Genomic DNA, 16,369 nt, shown 5'->3' with positions numbered 1-16,369 from the left:
ATGAGTAGGTAACTTGAAAGTGTAAGAGGTAATTTTTCTACATACAAAAAAAGTTTTCGTCATACCTTCCTTCGGTTTGTGAGTCCATATGTTCACATTTTCATGGGTAGACGGTTTTCCTTCAAATTTGGTACAAATGAATTCGGAATGTATATAGTAGAGTGGAGCGTTTTTGGACTTTTCTTTCAGATCACTGCGTGCAACTCATGGTTTATGCCTTGTGCTCTTCTGATCATGTTCTGATACTTTTTTTTTATTCGACAATGGAAAAATAAAAATCGGGAAGCCTCTGAAGATTGCTCGTATTTCACGAAAATCGATATTTTATGAGGCGTTAGAACCCATCTGAATTGACTTAATCTTTTTCATTTCACTACCAACTGCTCATAACTTATGCTGAGTGATCTCTAGTACCAGATCTGAACCCCTATTTTGAGTGGTTAATGGAAAAAACGAAATCGGGAAGGCTCCGAAAAATGCACATTTTCGCAAAAATTCAGATTTTTTAAATTGTATAAAATCCCACCCAGAACAAATTTCTTTTACAACTTGTTTGTATTTGCTATATTTGTGAGAACCTCATTGAACCTTATAAGCTATGGAGCACTCAAACTGAGAACTTTTCTGTAATATTGACGTCGTTTATGGGGGATTTAAGAAAATGCTACTTTGACATCCCCTGACCCATTTCAATAGAATTTTAAACTCTAATATTACACTTAAAAACTTCGTTAATAAATTTAATTTTTATATATAACACTAACCTTTGTAACTGCGTTTAATTTATGTCGATATCTTAGTTCAATCCTTAGATATTTGACATTTAGGTGTTTCCATAATTCTTGCCTATACTATTTTCTTGCCCATGCTAAATTTTTATTTCGAAGTCAAAATGGCGTAATAATTATACCGTTTAACGATTTATTTTTATGAATTTAACAATATTAAAAACAAAAGTTTGTGGAAAACAAAAGATTGTATGGTATTTAAGAAAACCGTCTGCAGGTAAAGTTAAAAAAAAATTAAGCATGGGCAAGAATTATGGAAACATCAAAATAAACACGCGTTTAACTAATTGTGCTTCTATTACCAGATCTATTACATTTGTTGTCAAAATGACACCATTGAAGTGACATTTTTTGCATGTAATGTAAAAATGAACAAAAACATAACCACAAAATACCTACATACCTTCATATATTTTTATTTTGGTTGTAAAAGTTAAAAAATGGAGCCTTAGCAAGAAGGCCAAAAGTGCATAAAAAAAAACTTCACCTATCGTGAAGTATGACGATGAAAATTTGCAGATCTATTTCTTTTTAAGTTTTCTTTTTCAGCCTTTTCTGAAAGTAATGAATATTTATTAATAAAAAAGAGAAATATTAATAAACAAGTAAATTTTTCCATTAGCTTATTTAATAATTTACCGCCAATATTATTAATTTTTCTCAACAATTTGTTGACTTGACAAATGTTTTTTTTTTTTGCCGTCAAATGACAGTGCAAATCGTGCGTTTTAATTTAACCGTGCGTTTATAGTTGAGTTTCCCAACTATAAAATTAACGTGGCGTTAACCCTTAACCTGACTATTAAATTGGTTATTGGTATGGAGAAATATTTAAAGCTCAGTTAAATATTTAACTGAGCTTTAAATTTGATTATTAGTAAGGCCCAATATGTATTAGTTTTTCTAAAAAAAAAATTTGACTTATATTTTTGGATTTTCAGATATTTATTACAATTTTTAAGAATGTTTTGTTATCTTTAAAAATTAAGAAAAATATTTGTAATATGCGTTATAGCGAAATCCGTTAACAGTAAACCGTTCTACCTAGGACCATGCATTCAAGTCTTTGCATGGAAAAATACATGTATAGTTTTTTACTTAGAAATTCTGTAAAACTGTAGATAATCTAATCATGAAAAATTCTCAAACTTGATACATACAAATATCTGCTATCTATGATCATAACTGAAGTTATTGATACGTGATGACGATATAAATTATCGAGTAAGCTTATAGCGTATATAAGAAGTGGTGCGAAAATTTTACTATCTTCTGTGATCAAAAAATGCCCCTTAGTTGAAAGGAAGCCTTTACTACGCGGTTGTGCATCTACATACGGTTAACAATGCTGAACAATCTACAGAATACAAGGGAAAAAGAAAACAGTTGAAGAGATGAAGAAGATTAAGGTCTGAATATCCAAGAAAACCTACATGTTAAAAATACTATGTCGCAAAAAATCTGATAAGCTTTGGATGTTAACTACTTATTTCCAGGATCGTTTGAATGGTTTGACTGCTCTACTTGTTCATCGTGAAATATCTATAACAGCAGACTAGGTTATAAGAATGTTTTATTTAAAAAGAACAACTGGATTTTATTTTGTGATTTATTTTTTTATATTACTATTATTTTACTTTTATATCAATATTTATTCGAGTTCATATTCAAATAAATGCGTACCTAAAATATATTATCTCTAAAATACATATATTTTTATTGCATACATAATGAATTTAATGAAGTCTTATTATTTGTTTTTTTTTTTAATTATTTTTTATTTTATTATTATTATTAAAACTAGCCTAAGTCCCTATTTAAATAAATTTTCATGAGAGCTGTTTTTAAACTTGAAAACAGGTTTACTCTTGTCAATAAATGGAACCAAAAAGATTATTTGATTTTCCAAGGGTGTTCTTTTGAGAAAAATGAAAATTGAGTTTTATGACATAAATTTTATTTCGGAGCAATGCAAGTATTATACATATAGTACCTTAAGGCTTTAAGCGTGTTTTATCATCTAAATAAAACAAAATCTGATTCAAAAAAATAGAACGAGTTGTAATAATATCTCAGCATTAAATCATGCATAACGTAATGCCATTATTGATTATTCCAAGAATCAATTAAAACTATAAAATCTAACCTTTGATATCAGCCGAAAAACACTGAACATTTGTATAACTCTTTTGTTTCTTGATTTACCATATCAACTGGAATACTTGCACTGAATTTCACTGATGTTGCATTTTATTCACAGGGTGTTTTGGTACAAGTTGCAAATCCTAGTCTTGCAAAAAAAATAACAAGAAAAAAAAGAGTACGTATACGCCACAGTGCATTTGAACAATGTGCCAATAATATGAATTGCAACTTTGGTCTAAATGCAAACACACCCTTACAGAAATTAAATAAACACTTTCGCTCGATAATTGAACAAATAATTCATCTTCTTATTAGGGATGCAACATCGTTAAAAAAAACATCGATGTTTGAATACATCGATGTTTTATTTACAACATCGATGTTAAGAAAACATCGGTTCTATCTTCGATACATCGATGTTTTGCCGATGTATTTTTGTTGGACATAAATACGTTCTACTGTATCTAAAGAACAATATATTTATGTCTTATCTGTTTAAAACCCAAAAACCTAAGTTTAATTCAATTATTAGGTACCACAAAACAAACAAATTTATCAACAAAATGAAACATATTTTCTTAATACGATTTTCGTTTTTATTTATATATAAATACCATCAATTCTAATCAAATGGAATCAATTTTTGAAGTTATACTTTTTATGGGACGGTGGGTATGAAAATTTGTTTTTTTGACAAGAATGTCAAAGGGATTATGACGCGATCGCCATCTCCGAGACACTTGGGCAGCAGGGCTGTCGTTTTACCTTTAGAGTTGATAGTACTTTAGTATTAAAAAATGCAGTACGCCGCAGTACGATAAAAAAAAACACAATACGTGGCAAGTTGCATATTTCATGTCGCAAGTTGCATGTGGCATGTGGCAAGTAGCACGAGGCATGTGGCATTCAATACGTAAAATGTGGCAAGTTCTATGTGGGAAGTTGCGTTTGGCAAGTATCATGTGGCAGAATTCATGTCGCAAGTTGCATGTGGCAAGTTGCATGTGGCAAGTAGCATGTGGCAAGTTGCATGTGGCAAGTTGCACGTGGCAAGTTGCATGTGGCAAGTTGCATGTGGCAAGTTGCATGTGGCAAGTTGCGTGTGGCAAGTGGCAACTTGCCACATGCTTTGTTTTTTGTGGCAACTTGCCATATATGCAACTTAACACAAAAAAACAAAAAGGTAAATACTCATAAATAAAAGGAGAAGAAAACAACATAGACTAAAACTAAACTTGTATTGATATAAAGGCCATCAATCGTAGATAAAATTTAATTTTTTTTTGCTCAAAAATTTAGCAACGGAAATTGGTATGAAGATTCTTAATTTCCAATTATAAAGATTTTTTCATGCATAACTATGTTCAGGGAAGTCAGATTGTCTTGGGTTAAGGTACGGAGATAGCATACAAAATTTTCCAGAGAATACCATAAACTGAGATTGTTAAAAAAATACGCTGTTTGATTATTTTAATAAAAATATAAAACAAAAATATTTAAAATATCAAATGAAATTCATTTACATGTACACATACTCTTTTTTTTTAACGTTCAGAGCTCTGAACGTAACTCACAAGCATGTCAATAATGGTCGCCATAGGCGTACACACCATTGGGCCAAGCGGGGCGGTGCCCCGAGGCCCCAACTGACGCTAGGGCCCTGACCGGAGACAATGCAGAGAAGGAAACTGTTATTATAAATAAAGTAGAAAAAATATTACCTCAGGGACCTCAAAAAATGCTACTAAAATAATCTAAGCGACCAACAAATAATACTTCTGGGGCCCCCAAAAAAAGAAAAAGGCGTATACATATCCTTTTTAAAAAAATGTCGAAATGGCCCCTTAAAATTAATATTGTCCCGGAGCCCCGGCAACGTACGCCTCTGATGGTCGCGTTCTGATTTCTGAACACACAGAAACAGTCTTTTGAATGAAAACATTAAAAAAAAAATTTAAAGCTTTGAACACTAGACAAAAAAGATTGAGTTTGAGAGTTCAAGTTCTGTTATTATGCAAAAAAAGAAAAACGAGTAACAAAATGAACGATGTCGATGTTTTGCAGATTTAACGTCGATGTATCGGCGATGTATCGGCTTAAGAAACATCGATGTATACATCGATGTTTTTAACAAAAACATCGATGTTTTGAAAACATCGATGTATCGTTTGCATCCCTACTTCTTATTGTCTGTGTTAAGCTAGAACTACATCGAATTAGTGGTGCGGCTTAGCAATAAAATCGTGCACTTTGTGATAACAGCTTAAAATTGAATATTTGATTTTCATGACAAACTTAAAGAGCTTGCTTTTATTTTTCATTAAATTTTCATACAAATTATAGTTTTGAAGGAGTTAGGTGCAAAAAGTCAAAGTATGAAAAATAATTGTGCAACTTGTGATAGTGGAATCAATTGATAGGATTGTTAGTAAAATATGTTACCCTCATTTAAAGATATTGGGCCACTTAATGATTTTACCTAGGAGGATGTATATGAGCCTTCTAATAAATTTCACATAAATTCATTTAATTAGTTTTCTGTGCATCGTTTTAAACACCCTTTAAAGTAAAATATTGAGTGGCCCAATATCTTAAAATGAGGATTATTGAACTGACAATCCTATCAATTCGATTCCACTATCACAAGTTGCACAATTATTTTTCATACATTGACTTTTGCACCTTACTTCTTCAAAACTATGATTTGTATGAAAATTTAAGGAAAAATAAAAGCATGCTCTTTAAGTTTTTCATGAAAATCAAATATTCCATGGTAAATATAATTAATTTATTTTTAATTTTTGATCTTCATAGTATGTAGGTATAACAGTTGTATGCAGTTCAACAAATTGTATAAATTTTACATGTGGTGCAATGTTACAATTTCAAAAGTGTTCTTTCTCAGTAAAAAAACATACTTCACGGAACCAAATCCTTACGTAAATACAACGAAAAAATTCGTTGAGCCAACGAAAATTTAATTAATTTTCAGCCGGTGAAAAATTTAATTGGCTCAACGAAATGGCTTTCATACGTTAATGAAGAATTTCATCAATTAACGAAAACTTTCGTATTTTAATGAAATTCTTTCATAAACATTTTTGATGAAATATTAATGAATTTTTACATCACTTTACGAAACTTTTTCATCAATTAACGTAAAATTTAATTAAACACGGTGATATTTTTCGTTGTATTTTTCAATGTATTTTTTCATTAATTTATGCAAGGAACTTTCGTAAGCTAACGAATTTTTTCGTAAATTTTTTGAATATTTTAATTAAATTACGAAAAAATATTCGTTAGCTAACGAAACTTTTCGTTGTATTATTTATTTTTTTAGTAGATTATACTTACTTTATTTTCGTAAGCCTACGAATTTTTTCGTAAGCCAACGAAATTTTTCGTTCATTTTTCTTCCCTTAAATTTGGAATAAAAACCTGAAATTCAAAAAAAAAAAAATGGAGCGGAGCGAAAATTTTTTTCTAATTAAAAACAAAAACATTTGGTATTTTGAACTTGAATTTTTGGAGAATCATGAAATAAAAAAATTAAATTATGTAAATACACAGAAAAATTTCAATAATACATTATATGTATCTTCTTCTTCACAGAATTCCTTTTTTGTTCTTTGGGTCGGGATTAAGTACCCATCCATATGGTACATTAGGATGACATCTTTGGAATCTGAAAGGAAACAGAAATAGAAAAACAAAACAAAAAATTTAGAATATTTACAATAACAAAAATATTTTTTTTATATAATTATATGGGAATCAATTAAATCGAATTTTACTTACTTTCCAGAAACTAATTGGTCATCCACTCTTCCAAGACTTAAATTTGGATATTTTGGTAATGGTGACGATATATTGCTCGTGGTGGGACTTTGAACAGATCTTGAAGAATGTCTGTTTTTGAAGTTCAATAACTGGCCTTTTTCTATATAAATTCCGATTCTCTCCATTTTTTCAGCATACATTCGATGTTATCTCCGTTGGGGATAGTGTTGTAGTATCTACGGGTGAAAATGTACCTTTTCCATAATTTTGTAAACGTTGACACACCTTTTGTTCCCTTTGAAAAGATGAATCATAATCAAAATTATAGCGAGCTAGTTTATAGTTATAATTATTGTAAATAATTTATCAATCTTACCTTTACTACTTTATTTTGAACTTTTTCACTTCACTGCGCACTTGCGGGGTTGAATATGAATGCACACAAAAAACGAAAATAAAGTGTGCTCTGTATGCATTTTTTCGTTAGTCTGCCTTATGTATTTTTTCATAAGCCGATGTAAAATTTCATAAGTCTATGAAGAATTTCATAACCCAATAATTTATTTTCATAGATCGATGAAGATTTTCGTTAGTTAATGTTGAATTTCATAAGTTGATGAAATTTTTCATTACTTAATTAAAATTTTAATAAAGTAAGGAAAAAATTGTTATTTTTATTCTTTAAAATGAGTATGAAATTTTTCGTTAAGTGATGAATCTTTTCATTAAATTGGATTTTTTGGCACTAAAAAGGGAGAAAAAGTGTATGAAACGTTTTCATTAATTGATGGAGATTTTCATATTACGAAAAATTACATATTTTCGTTGAGCCAACGAAAGTTTCGTTGGGCCAACGAAAATGTAGTGTATGAAACGATTTTCGTAATTTTACGAAACTTATTATTTTCAGTGTTTAACCCAAAATATTTTGATGCACTTATTTTATTATTTTTGTCTATGATATATGAAACGTCGCTACAAAATTTAATGAGCCTACCACTTATTTGTAATTGATAAATATTCTGACTCTTGCTTGTAAAAGATTATTCATAAAAAGTCCAATAACACTTATATTGAGTACTACCAATGATGTCAATTTTATTCTTTTATCACAAAGTGCACGATTTTGTTGCTAAGCTGCCCCACTATTTCGATGTAGTTCTAGATTAACACATGTAATAAGAAGATGAGCTATTTGTTCAATTATCGAGCGAAAGCGTTTATTTAATTTCTGTAAAGGTGTGTTTGCATTTAGACCAAAGTTGCAATTCATATTATTGGCACATTGTTCAAATGCACTGTGGCGTAAACGTACTTTTTTTTGTTTTGCAACTTGCAACTTGTACCAAAACACCCTGTGAATAAAATGCAACATTTGTGAAATTCAGTGCAAGTATTCCAGTTGATATGATACATCAAGAAACAAAAGAGTTTATACAAATGTTAAGGGTCAAAGAGTGCTTTTCGGCACTGTACAGTGTACACTTCATTCATAGCTGCACGTAGCTACTAACTACACAGACACGTGCTGAATGCAACTGGATTTCCTCTCATAAAAAAAAAGAAAATTTGGACTAGGGCTTGTTCTGCTCTAATACGACTATATAACATTCCAATACGACCCACAACTAAGTAAAAAAGTAGGCCTTAAAAGTAGGTACCTACTGGTAAATGGAAAAACATCAGCAAAGAGGTGGTCTCAGAAATCTAATATCTATGTAGTACAAAATCGGGTGCTTGTCGCAGCTTTAAGAGATCATGCCGCAAACCCCACAGGCAGATCATCAGTGTAAAGTATATAATATAAGTACGGGGAAAAGTTATAATCTTCTTAACACTTTACATTTAGTTAAAAAAAATAAGACCTTAAAAAACAATAGAAACTTTTGTTTGGATTCCATTTTTGAAAGGGTTATTTTGATACATGTTGCACAGAGTTCTTTAACCCTGCATAAAACACCTTTTCATTCAAAGAATTTTCATGCTCACTAGATGAAGTGACCTGTCAAGGATATTTCCAAACCTTTTAGGGCAATTATACTCCATCAGTTTTTCAAGGTGGGGGCCAATACTCAAACCGGATTTATTGGACATGGAAAATTCTTTTAAATATTCCGGATCAAAACCATATTTCACTGTGCTTTTAAGACATTTAATTCGACAGTACAAAAGAATCTTTTTACATATTAGATAAAATTGCACAATTTTAACTCAAAAAGAAATTCCTTTTGCGTCAACAAGGTGAATATTGTATTTCAAATTCAAACATTTATGTCTCACATTTTTAAAATGTATACAATAAATTTTTTGGCACTAAAGACAATGTTGACTTCGTTTTCGCATACACAGATACAGAGTGAGCCAAGCTGCTGGTGCTCTGCTAACCGACCGCACTAGTATATTTTTGAAAATAATATTCTCTCACAAGTCAAATTGAAATAATAGTTTTATTTTTTTGTTTTTAATGCGGATACATTTTTGGCAGATTGTTCGAATTTTTTACAATCGCACACTTAACCAATATACATGAAATTATAATACATCATTTCGTTTACATTATCACCTTTGCAACACATATAAACTCATGTATCTGCCAGATTTAAGCCAATACGGACGTGGCCACTGTTAATAAACTTTATTCGAAAACATTTGGAAGAAAATTTTAACCTTAATTGAATTATTTCACACTCGGAAAACATTCAAGATATTTATTTGTGATTTGTTGAGGCAAATAATAATAATTTTCATTTTTATTAATTAACCTAACGTGGCGAGATTTCAAATATGTTTATTTTCGGGTGCATTTTAAATAAAACTTTGAAGAAATACATTATGACTGAATTATGAATGCACATAGTAAATGTTGTTGTCTGCCTTTTGACAACAGAATATTAGTATAATTTTTGGGTACTGTCAGAAAACAAGAATTTTGTCTGCAAAAGAAACTTAAGCAGCTGCAATGAGTGACACATTTGTGAGGGTAGATCACTTTTATTAATCAAATAAAAAGTGAACCTTTTCTGGTATTTCAGACATTGACGGAACTTGCCCCCTTTATGCTGTTTTATGTAAAAATAACAAATCTGTGAGAACTGACCTAGAAAATAAATAATATTGAATAATTCAAGGAGGGTTATGTTGTGAATGTTATTGACTGGTCAAAAATTGTTCAAACCGAAAACTTTTGGAAACGCAAACTAAGTTTATTTCTCAGTTTGTCAGTTTTGCTTGTAAGCCGACGAAATACTGTGTATATTAAATCAATCGGTCAGGGATATAGGTTTTATGAATGACTACAATTGAAAAGAAAATAAAATGCACGACTGGGGTCGCACGTACTTGCTCTTGCAGTTCAAAGCACTTTTATGTAAGTCTACTTGTAGATTTTAAAAGCTGGATCTAAATTTAAAAAAATTGATATTGGGGAAGAGCCGACATTAAGGGCGAAATTTTGTTAAATGAAAAAAATTTTTTTTGTTATTTGACTTTTTTGAGAAAAAATAAAAATGCAGTTTTATTGCCACTGCTTTAAATATTACGTATACAAAATTTAATCAAAATCGTTAGAGCCGTTTTCGAGAAATTCGTAATATCGTATTTTTTTGTATGGGAGGTATACGTTCTAAACGAGATATAAAAAAAAAAAAAACCAACTTTCAGAATTCCATACAAATCATCTGTACCAAATTTAAAGAAAATCCATCCACCCGTTTAGGCTGTGGAAATGTGTACAGATGGACGCACAGACGCACGGACGGAATTGCGGGACCCACTTTTTCGGAATTCTCCATCATCGTAATGTTGGTTTTGATTAAAACCTCAATTTTTTTTTTTCGACGCGAAACCAATACTTGCCCTATAGAGCAAGTAAAAATGTTACACATACACCACAGTGACTCACTTTGAAAATTTAATACGCTGGATATTTGACAATTTTCTTCCGATCTATATAATGTTTTTCCATAGACTGTGTATTAATTATTTTCTAATAACTATACTGTATTCAGAAAAGATAGATGCAAAATAAAAACAGGAATGGAAAGGGGGGGAGGAGTGTTGGTTGCGATTCGAAATTCTTTGTCATGCAAAGAAATAAAATTAGAATCATAGATATTGATCAACTAATTATTTGTGTAAATTTAAATGAATCTGAACTTTATGTTCTAGCAAGCTATATACCGCCTAAGAGCTCATTAGAGTTTTATAATTTACATTTGCTCAATTCTAAAATAATTTTAGATAATTTAAATAACTCCCAGCACATTGTTTTCGCTGGTGATTTTAATATTGGAAATGTTAAATGGATTTTAGACTCCGAGGAAAAATATTTAATTCCTTTTGATGTTACAACCGAAATTGAATCATCTATTGTTGATTTCTTGAGTCAATACGATTTAATACAAATTAACTCTCTAAAAAATGATTTAAGTCGCATTCTTGATTTAATATTTGTGGATAAAGAATTTCATTTTTGTATAGAAAAATCTGAATTTCCTGTAGTAAATAATTCGGTTCATCATTTTGCAATTGAAGGAGAGTTATTGTTTTATAAATATTTAAAAATCAAAAATACTAGTGATATAACTGAATACAATTATAAAAATGCTAACTTTGATGCAATGGTAGATTATCTGTCATGTATTTCATGGCAAAATGTTTTAACCGTTTCTGATTTAAAAAATGATTACGCTATCTTTATATCAATTTTAAAAACCGCGATTGAAAAATATGTTCCAAAAAAAAATATTAAAAAGAATTCTAATCCTATCTGGTTTAATAGAAGGTTAAGTAATTTGAAGAACCAAAAAAACAAAGCATATAAAGCTTACAAAAAAAATAAAGAAAATCTAAGTCTTCGTGCAATTTATTTGAACTGCCAACGTAATTTTAATTACTTGAATAAATTTTTGTATCAAAACTATATACTTTCAGTTGAAAGTGATCTTAAAACTAACAGTAAGCGTTTCTGGAGTTTTATTAATCTTAAACGAAAATCATATGGATTACCTAGTTGTATGAAGTACTTAAGCACTACATCTAGTGAAGTATCGGATATTTGCAATTTGTTTGCGAAATATTTTCAATCAGTGTATTCTTCAGAATCGCTGACAAATCAAGATTTGCCTAGGGTTAGTCAATGTGTTGATATTGGATCACTTATATTTAGCAAAGATGAAGTAGAAGAAGCTTTATTAAGTCTAGATCTTAATAAAAGTGATGGGCCTGATAACATTCCTCCTATTCTTTTAAAAAAATGTGCTGTGGCGATAGCTCAACCACTAACAATGATATTCAATTTATCTTTGTCAAAAGGAATTTTTTTAGATGCGTGGAAAATGTCTTTCTTGTCTCCGATCTTTAAGTCTGGATCTAAGCAAGACATAACTAACTATAGACCAATTTGTAAAATCTCAGCTATACCAAAAATATTTGAAAAAATAGTTTATAAAAGAATATCGGGAACAATTCAAGAAAAAATATCAGTTTACCAGCATGGTTTTGTTGTGGGCAAATCAACTGCAACGAATTTAACGATTATGACGAATGCCATATTAACAAATATGGAAAAAGGTTTTCAAACAGATATTATCTTTACAGATTTTGCTAAAGCCTTTGACAGGGTAAATCATAAAATTCTTCTGTTTAAACTCAAATGCTTTGGCATTCACTCATCTTTGTTAATGTGGTTAGAGTCTTATCTCACTGAACGAGTGCAAGTTGTTAAAATTTTAAATTACCAATCTGATAATATATATGTTCCATCTGGCGTTCCACAAGGAAGTCACTTGGGACCATTACTTTTCCTTATTTTCATTAATGATATCCCCAATTTTTTTCTTAGTTCGCAGTGTCTTCTTTTTGCCGATGATCTGAAACTTTATCGTAGAATTTCAAACAAAGATGATTGCAATCTTTTGTTAGCTGACTTGGAATGTTTGGTCAAGTGGTGCAAGACAAATTGCCTTGATCTCAATGTGGCCAAATGTCAAGTTTTATCATGTTACAGAAATCGTAGTCCAATTACTTTTGAATATAATGTTAATAACACTGAGCTAGAAAGAGTAATGCAGAAAAAAGATCTAGGAGTTATCTTTGATGTAAGTTTGTCATTTAATCCGCATTATGACTATATGGTTAATAAGGCAAACCAAATGCTAGGTTTTCTTTAAAGAAACACTAGGGAATTCAATGATACTTTTACATTGGTAACTTTATTCAATTCATTAGTGAGATCTGTGCTTGAGTACTGCTGTACAGTTTGGAATCCATATTATTCTAATTCTTCGGTAAGAATCGAAAGAGTTCAAAGACATTTTACGAGGTTTGCTTTTTTTAAGTTAAATTGGAGAATTCCTAAACCTTCTTACGAAACCAGATGCTTATTATTTGGAATAAAAACTCTGGAAACAAGACGGAAATATTTTTCAGTCATGTTTGTTAGAGATATTTTAACCGGTCATATACAATGCTCTCCTTTAAAAAACCTATTTTTTGAAGGAAATGTACCATCTAGATTAACACGTGAACGTTTTGTAATATATGAACAGTATCATCGCAGGAACTATGGGCGCAATGAACCTATTTCCCGTTGCATCAGAGAGGCTAATACTATATGCTCAAGTGTAGATTTTTTTATGATTTGTACAAGAGATACTTTTAAATCAATTGTAATATCTCTTATTTAATGTTATTTATATTTTTTACCTGTTTTACTTTGTTATTTATGTATATTCAATTTTAATTTGTATAAATTCCTATGTTTCTTTTTTGTTTTGCTTGTTACAAAAAACTGTTATAATTGTTAAATAAAGTATAGCATTATTAATTTTTTTTATAACCCACCTACCAAAATATTTGTTAATATGTATATATTAGTCTGTAAGAGTTTATATCTCTGATTGATGAAAAAAAAATAAATAAATAAATAAATTAATATATTCATGCCTATTACCGAAGACGCAGTGACCAAGTCCCCGGGAATCTACTCGATGAGCAACCGAATCAAATTTCAATCTGTGAACTCCCCGCGATGAACTGTATTATCAATCCACGAAAACACACTAAACTACTTACCGACATATGTCATTGTTGACACTTACATAGCCAAATGTCATTCTACCACTTCCGCTGCGGCGGCTTCGGTAATACGAAATCTTGTGAAAGTGACTCTTACTCCCGCCGCAATGCATCTGCGTCTTCGGTAATAGGCATGATTGTATTCTCCAAATAAAAGTTTTTCCGAAAACTTTCTAATATTCCTACAACTCTTTAGTTTTCAAAATATGGGATAGTGCCGAGACAAGGTCGTTATTATTACATTAAGTCACTCTTAGATAAAAAATCAAAGCGAAATTCTTTTTCAAACCAGATTCTACCAGTTTTTTTTTTCGTAAAACAAGATAAAAACGAGAGACGGACACAATCCAGAAATTTTGAATCCACAAACCAGAATCCCGAAAATCCAGAATCCCGAAAACCCAAAATCCAGAAATGCCAAAACTCTTAATCATGTTCAAAGAGATATTTACGGATTTATACAGTTATATTGTTTCTTACGTGTTTACTTTTTAACTTCACACTTAGGATTATTTTTCGAAATCGAATTTCGAAAAATTATATAAAATGAAAAATTTGCTCAAATTTTTTATTTTACCTATATAATTTATCAGGATTCCATTCGGGATTCTGGGTTTTCGGGATTCTGGATTTTCAGGATTCTGGGTTTTGCGGATTTTGGATTTTCGGGATTTTGAACCCAACCCTATATGTATAGTCCAGGGAATACGCTATTTTTAGAAAAATAAGAATTGGTACAGACGAGACGTGGTAATTAATTAATGGGGAAATCCCTCTGGACGACAGCTTTTCAAACATTTTTTTACGGAAAACTGAAAGTACCTATTTATTGAGACGGGAAGTACATGATATTGATGACACACTAGGTTGATCAACATGTCCAACTTATGTTCCATATCGGCATACTAAAAGTAAATAGTGAAACCTTTACAAACTGGGTCAATTGATATGTAGGCTCAGATATGTCCTATATTCATCAGTTAGAATATAGGCAAACATTTGAGTTCTGTAATATAAATTCTTTAAGGTGGTTTTTAAGAAAACTAAACTTCTCCAAAATTGGTATATGGGAGGCACCGTTATTTTTTGTCCTAAAAATTAATTCCAAAAGCCCCACTGTATAGTCTTCAATAAACTCTACATACCAAGTAAGAATTGATTCGAACCATCATCCGTCTAAGATGTAGCTCCTTATACAGATAGACGAACAGACTAACAGAAATGTATTTAAAAAATTATCTTCATGTTAATTATGACTTTAAATGTTGAGTTTTTATGCATTTTCAACTGCCATATAATATCCAAACAAAAAAGCAGGATAAGTATATCTACAACGCAACTAGATACAAAATTTAATTTCATATACATTCCTATAAATTAAACATAGAAAAGAAAATGTTTTTAAAGAACAGATAACACACAGCATAGAACAAATTGACATACAGAGGTCTTTTAAACAATATATATAAGTCAATTTTTCCATTTGACCACACTCTAAGAAAATCTGAAATAAAATGTTTGTAATAAAAACAAATTCACGCACATAATTCTAAATTTAACTTTTTTTGTTCTACATCTGAATGTAGGAATAAGCAAAACAAACTAGAGTACATACAGGTTAGATATCTTTGAGTAGAAAACTCAAGAAATGGTGAAATGAATAATATAGAAATATAATTTTTTAAGACCTATGTCTAATTTCATTATTTTTTATTTTAAAAAATGCTATAACTCTAAACAGACATTGGCCAAATGTGACAATGTATGTGTAAAAAAGGCATTTTAGTGCTGTTAATATGGCCCTCTAAAGTCATTGCCGGTGAGTATTTTTTAGACACCCAGAGTATTAATTGTAGTATTAATGACAGCAAATTGTGATTATTGTTATAATTTGTGATTTTTCTAGACATAGCTTTTGAATGACGGTATTATTTTTCGTTCTTTAAAAATAAGAATTTTAAATATTTATGTAGATATGTCACTCATCTCTTTTTCTTATTTTATGATTTCAAATAATGAAGAAAATAAACTATATTTTTTTATTTTTATGTTTTAGTAGAAAAATTAATAGTTCTGGGTTCTTTAAAATAAAAAAAATAAATAAACATTAATTGCAAAATACAGTAAAAAAAAACTATTGCAATACGGTGTGAATATAAATGACCACAACAAGACGATGCTTCACGAAGATTATAACAGCCGGCGACAGCAACCATCGCGACCTCGAATTTCAGAGAGAGAGCTGATATCCGTTCAGTGTTGCCAAAATGACAAACCACAAAATGATCATCATACCACCTTGCTGCTAAAGAGATTCTGTATCATTGATTTAGGGGTGACTAGACTAGCCCCCATCTCACGCAAAACTTATTTCAAACAATATGAACACGAACATGTACACACACACACAAATGATTTTGATACATTTTTGATTTATTTTTTTTTTCAACTTTGGGTATAGATTCAAAAAATATTTTCCGAACTTCAAAAATTGGAAAAAGCCCACACATCCAAAGAGAAACCTCAAACGATATTGATGTTTGGAAATTTTTTTTATGACTGTGTGTGATCTGTGG

The 16,369-nt window shown here is 30.4% G+C and overlaps 1 long non-coding RNA gene across 2 annotated transcripts in view; it reads right to left on the bottom strand.

Annotated features, from left to right (window-relative positions):
• Nucleotides 1–6,500: 6,500 nt before the first annotated feature.
• Nucleotides 6,501–16,369, bottom strand: part of LOC129920937 (uncharacterized) — a 33,214-nt gene continuing 23,345 nt past the window's right edge. Inside the window, exons 3-5 of one of the 2 annotated variants that reach the window (XR_008773440.1) lie at nt 7,093–7,461; nt 6,735–7,011; nt 6,501–6,621 (exon numbers count right to left, since the gene is read on the bottom strand). This is a non-coding gene — a long non-coding RNA (uncharacterized LOC129920937). Of the gene's footprint in view, nt 6,622–6,734; nt 7,462–16,369 lie in introns of both variants that reach the window. The other variant, XR_008773439.1, reaches the window with a different exon arrangement.

Source organism: Episyrphus balteatus, chromosome 1 (genome assembly GCF_945859705.1).
Source record: "Episyrphus balteatus chromosome 1, idEpiBalt1.1, whole genome shotgun sequence".
NCBI classification, from domain to species: Eukaryota; Metazoa; Arthropoda; class Insecta; order Diptera; family Syrphidae; genus Episyrphus; species Episyrphus balteatus.
The sequence above is the reverse complement of the archived record's forward strand: the minus strand, read 5'-3'. Positions and strand labels throughout refer to the sequence as shown.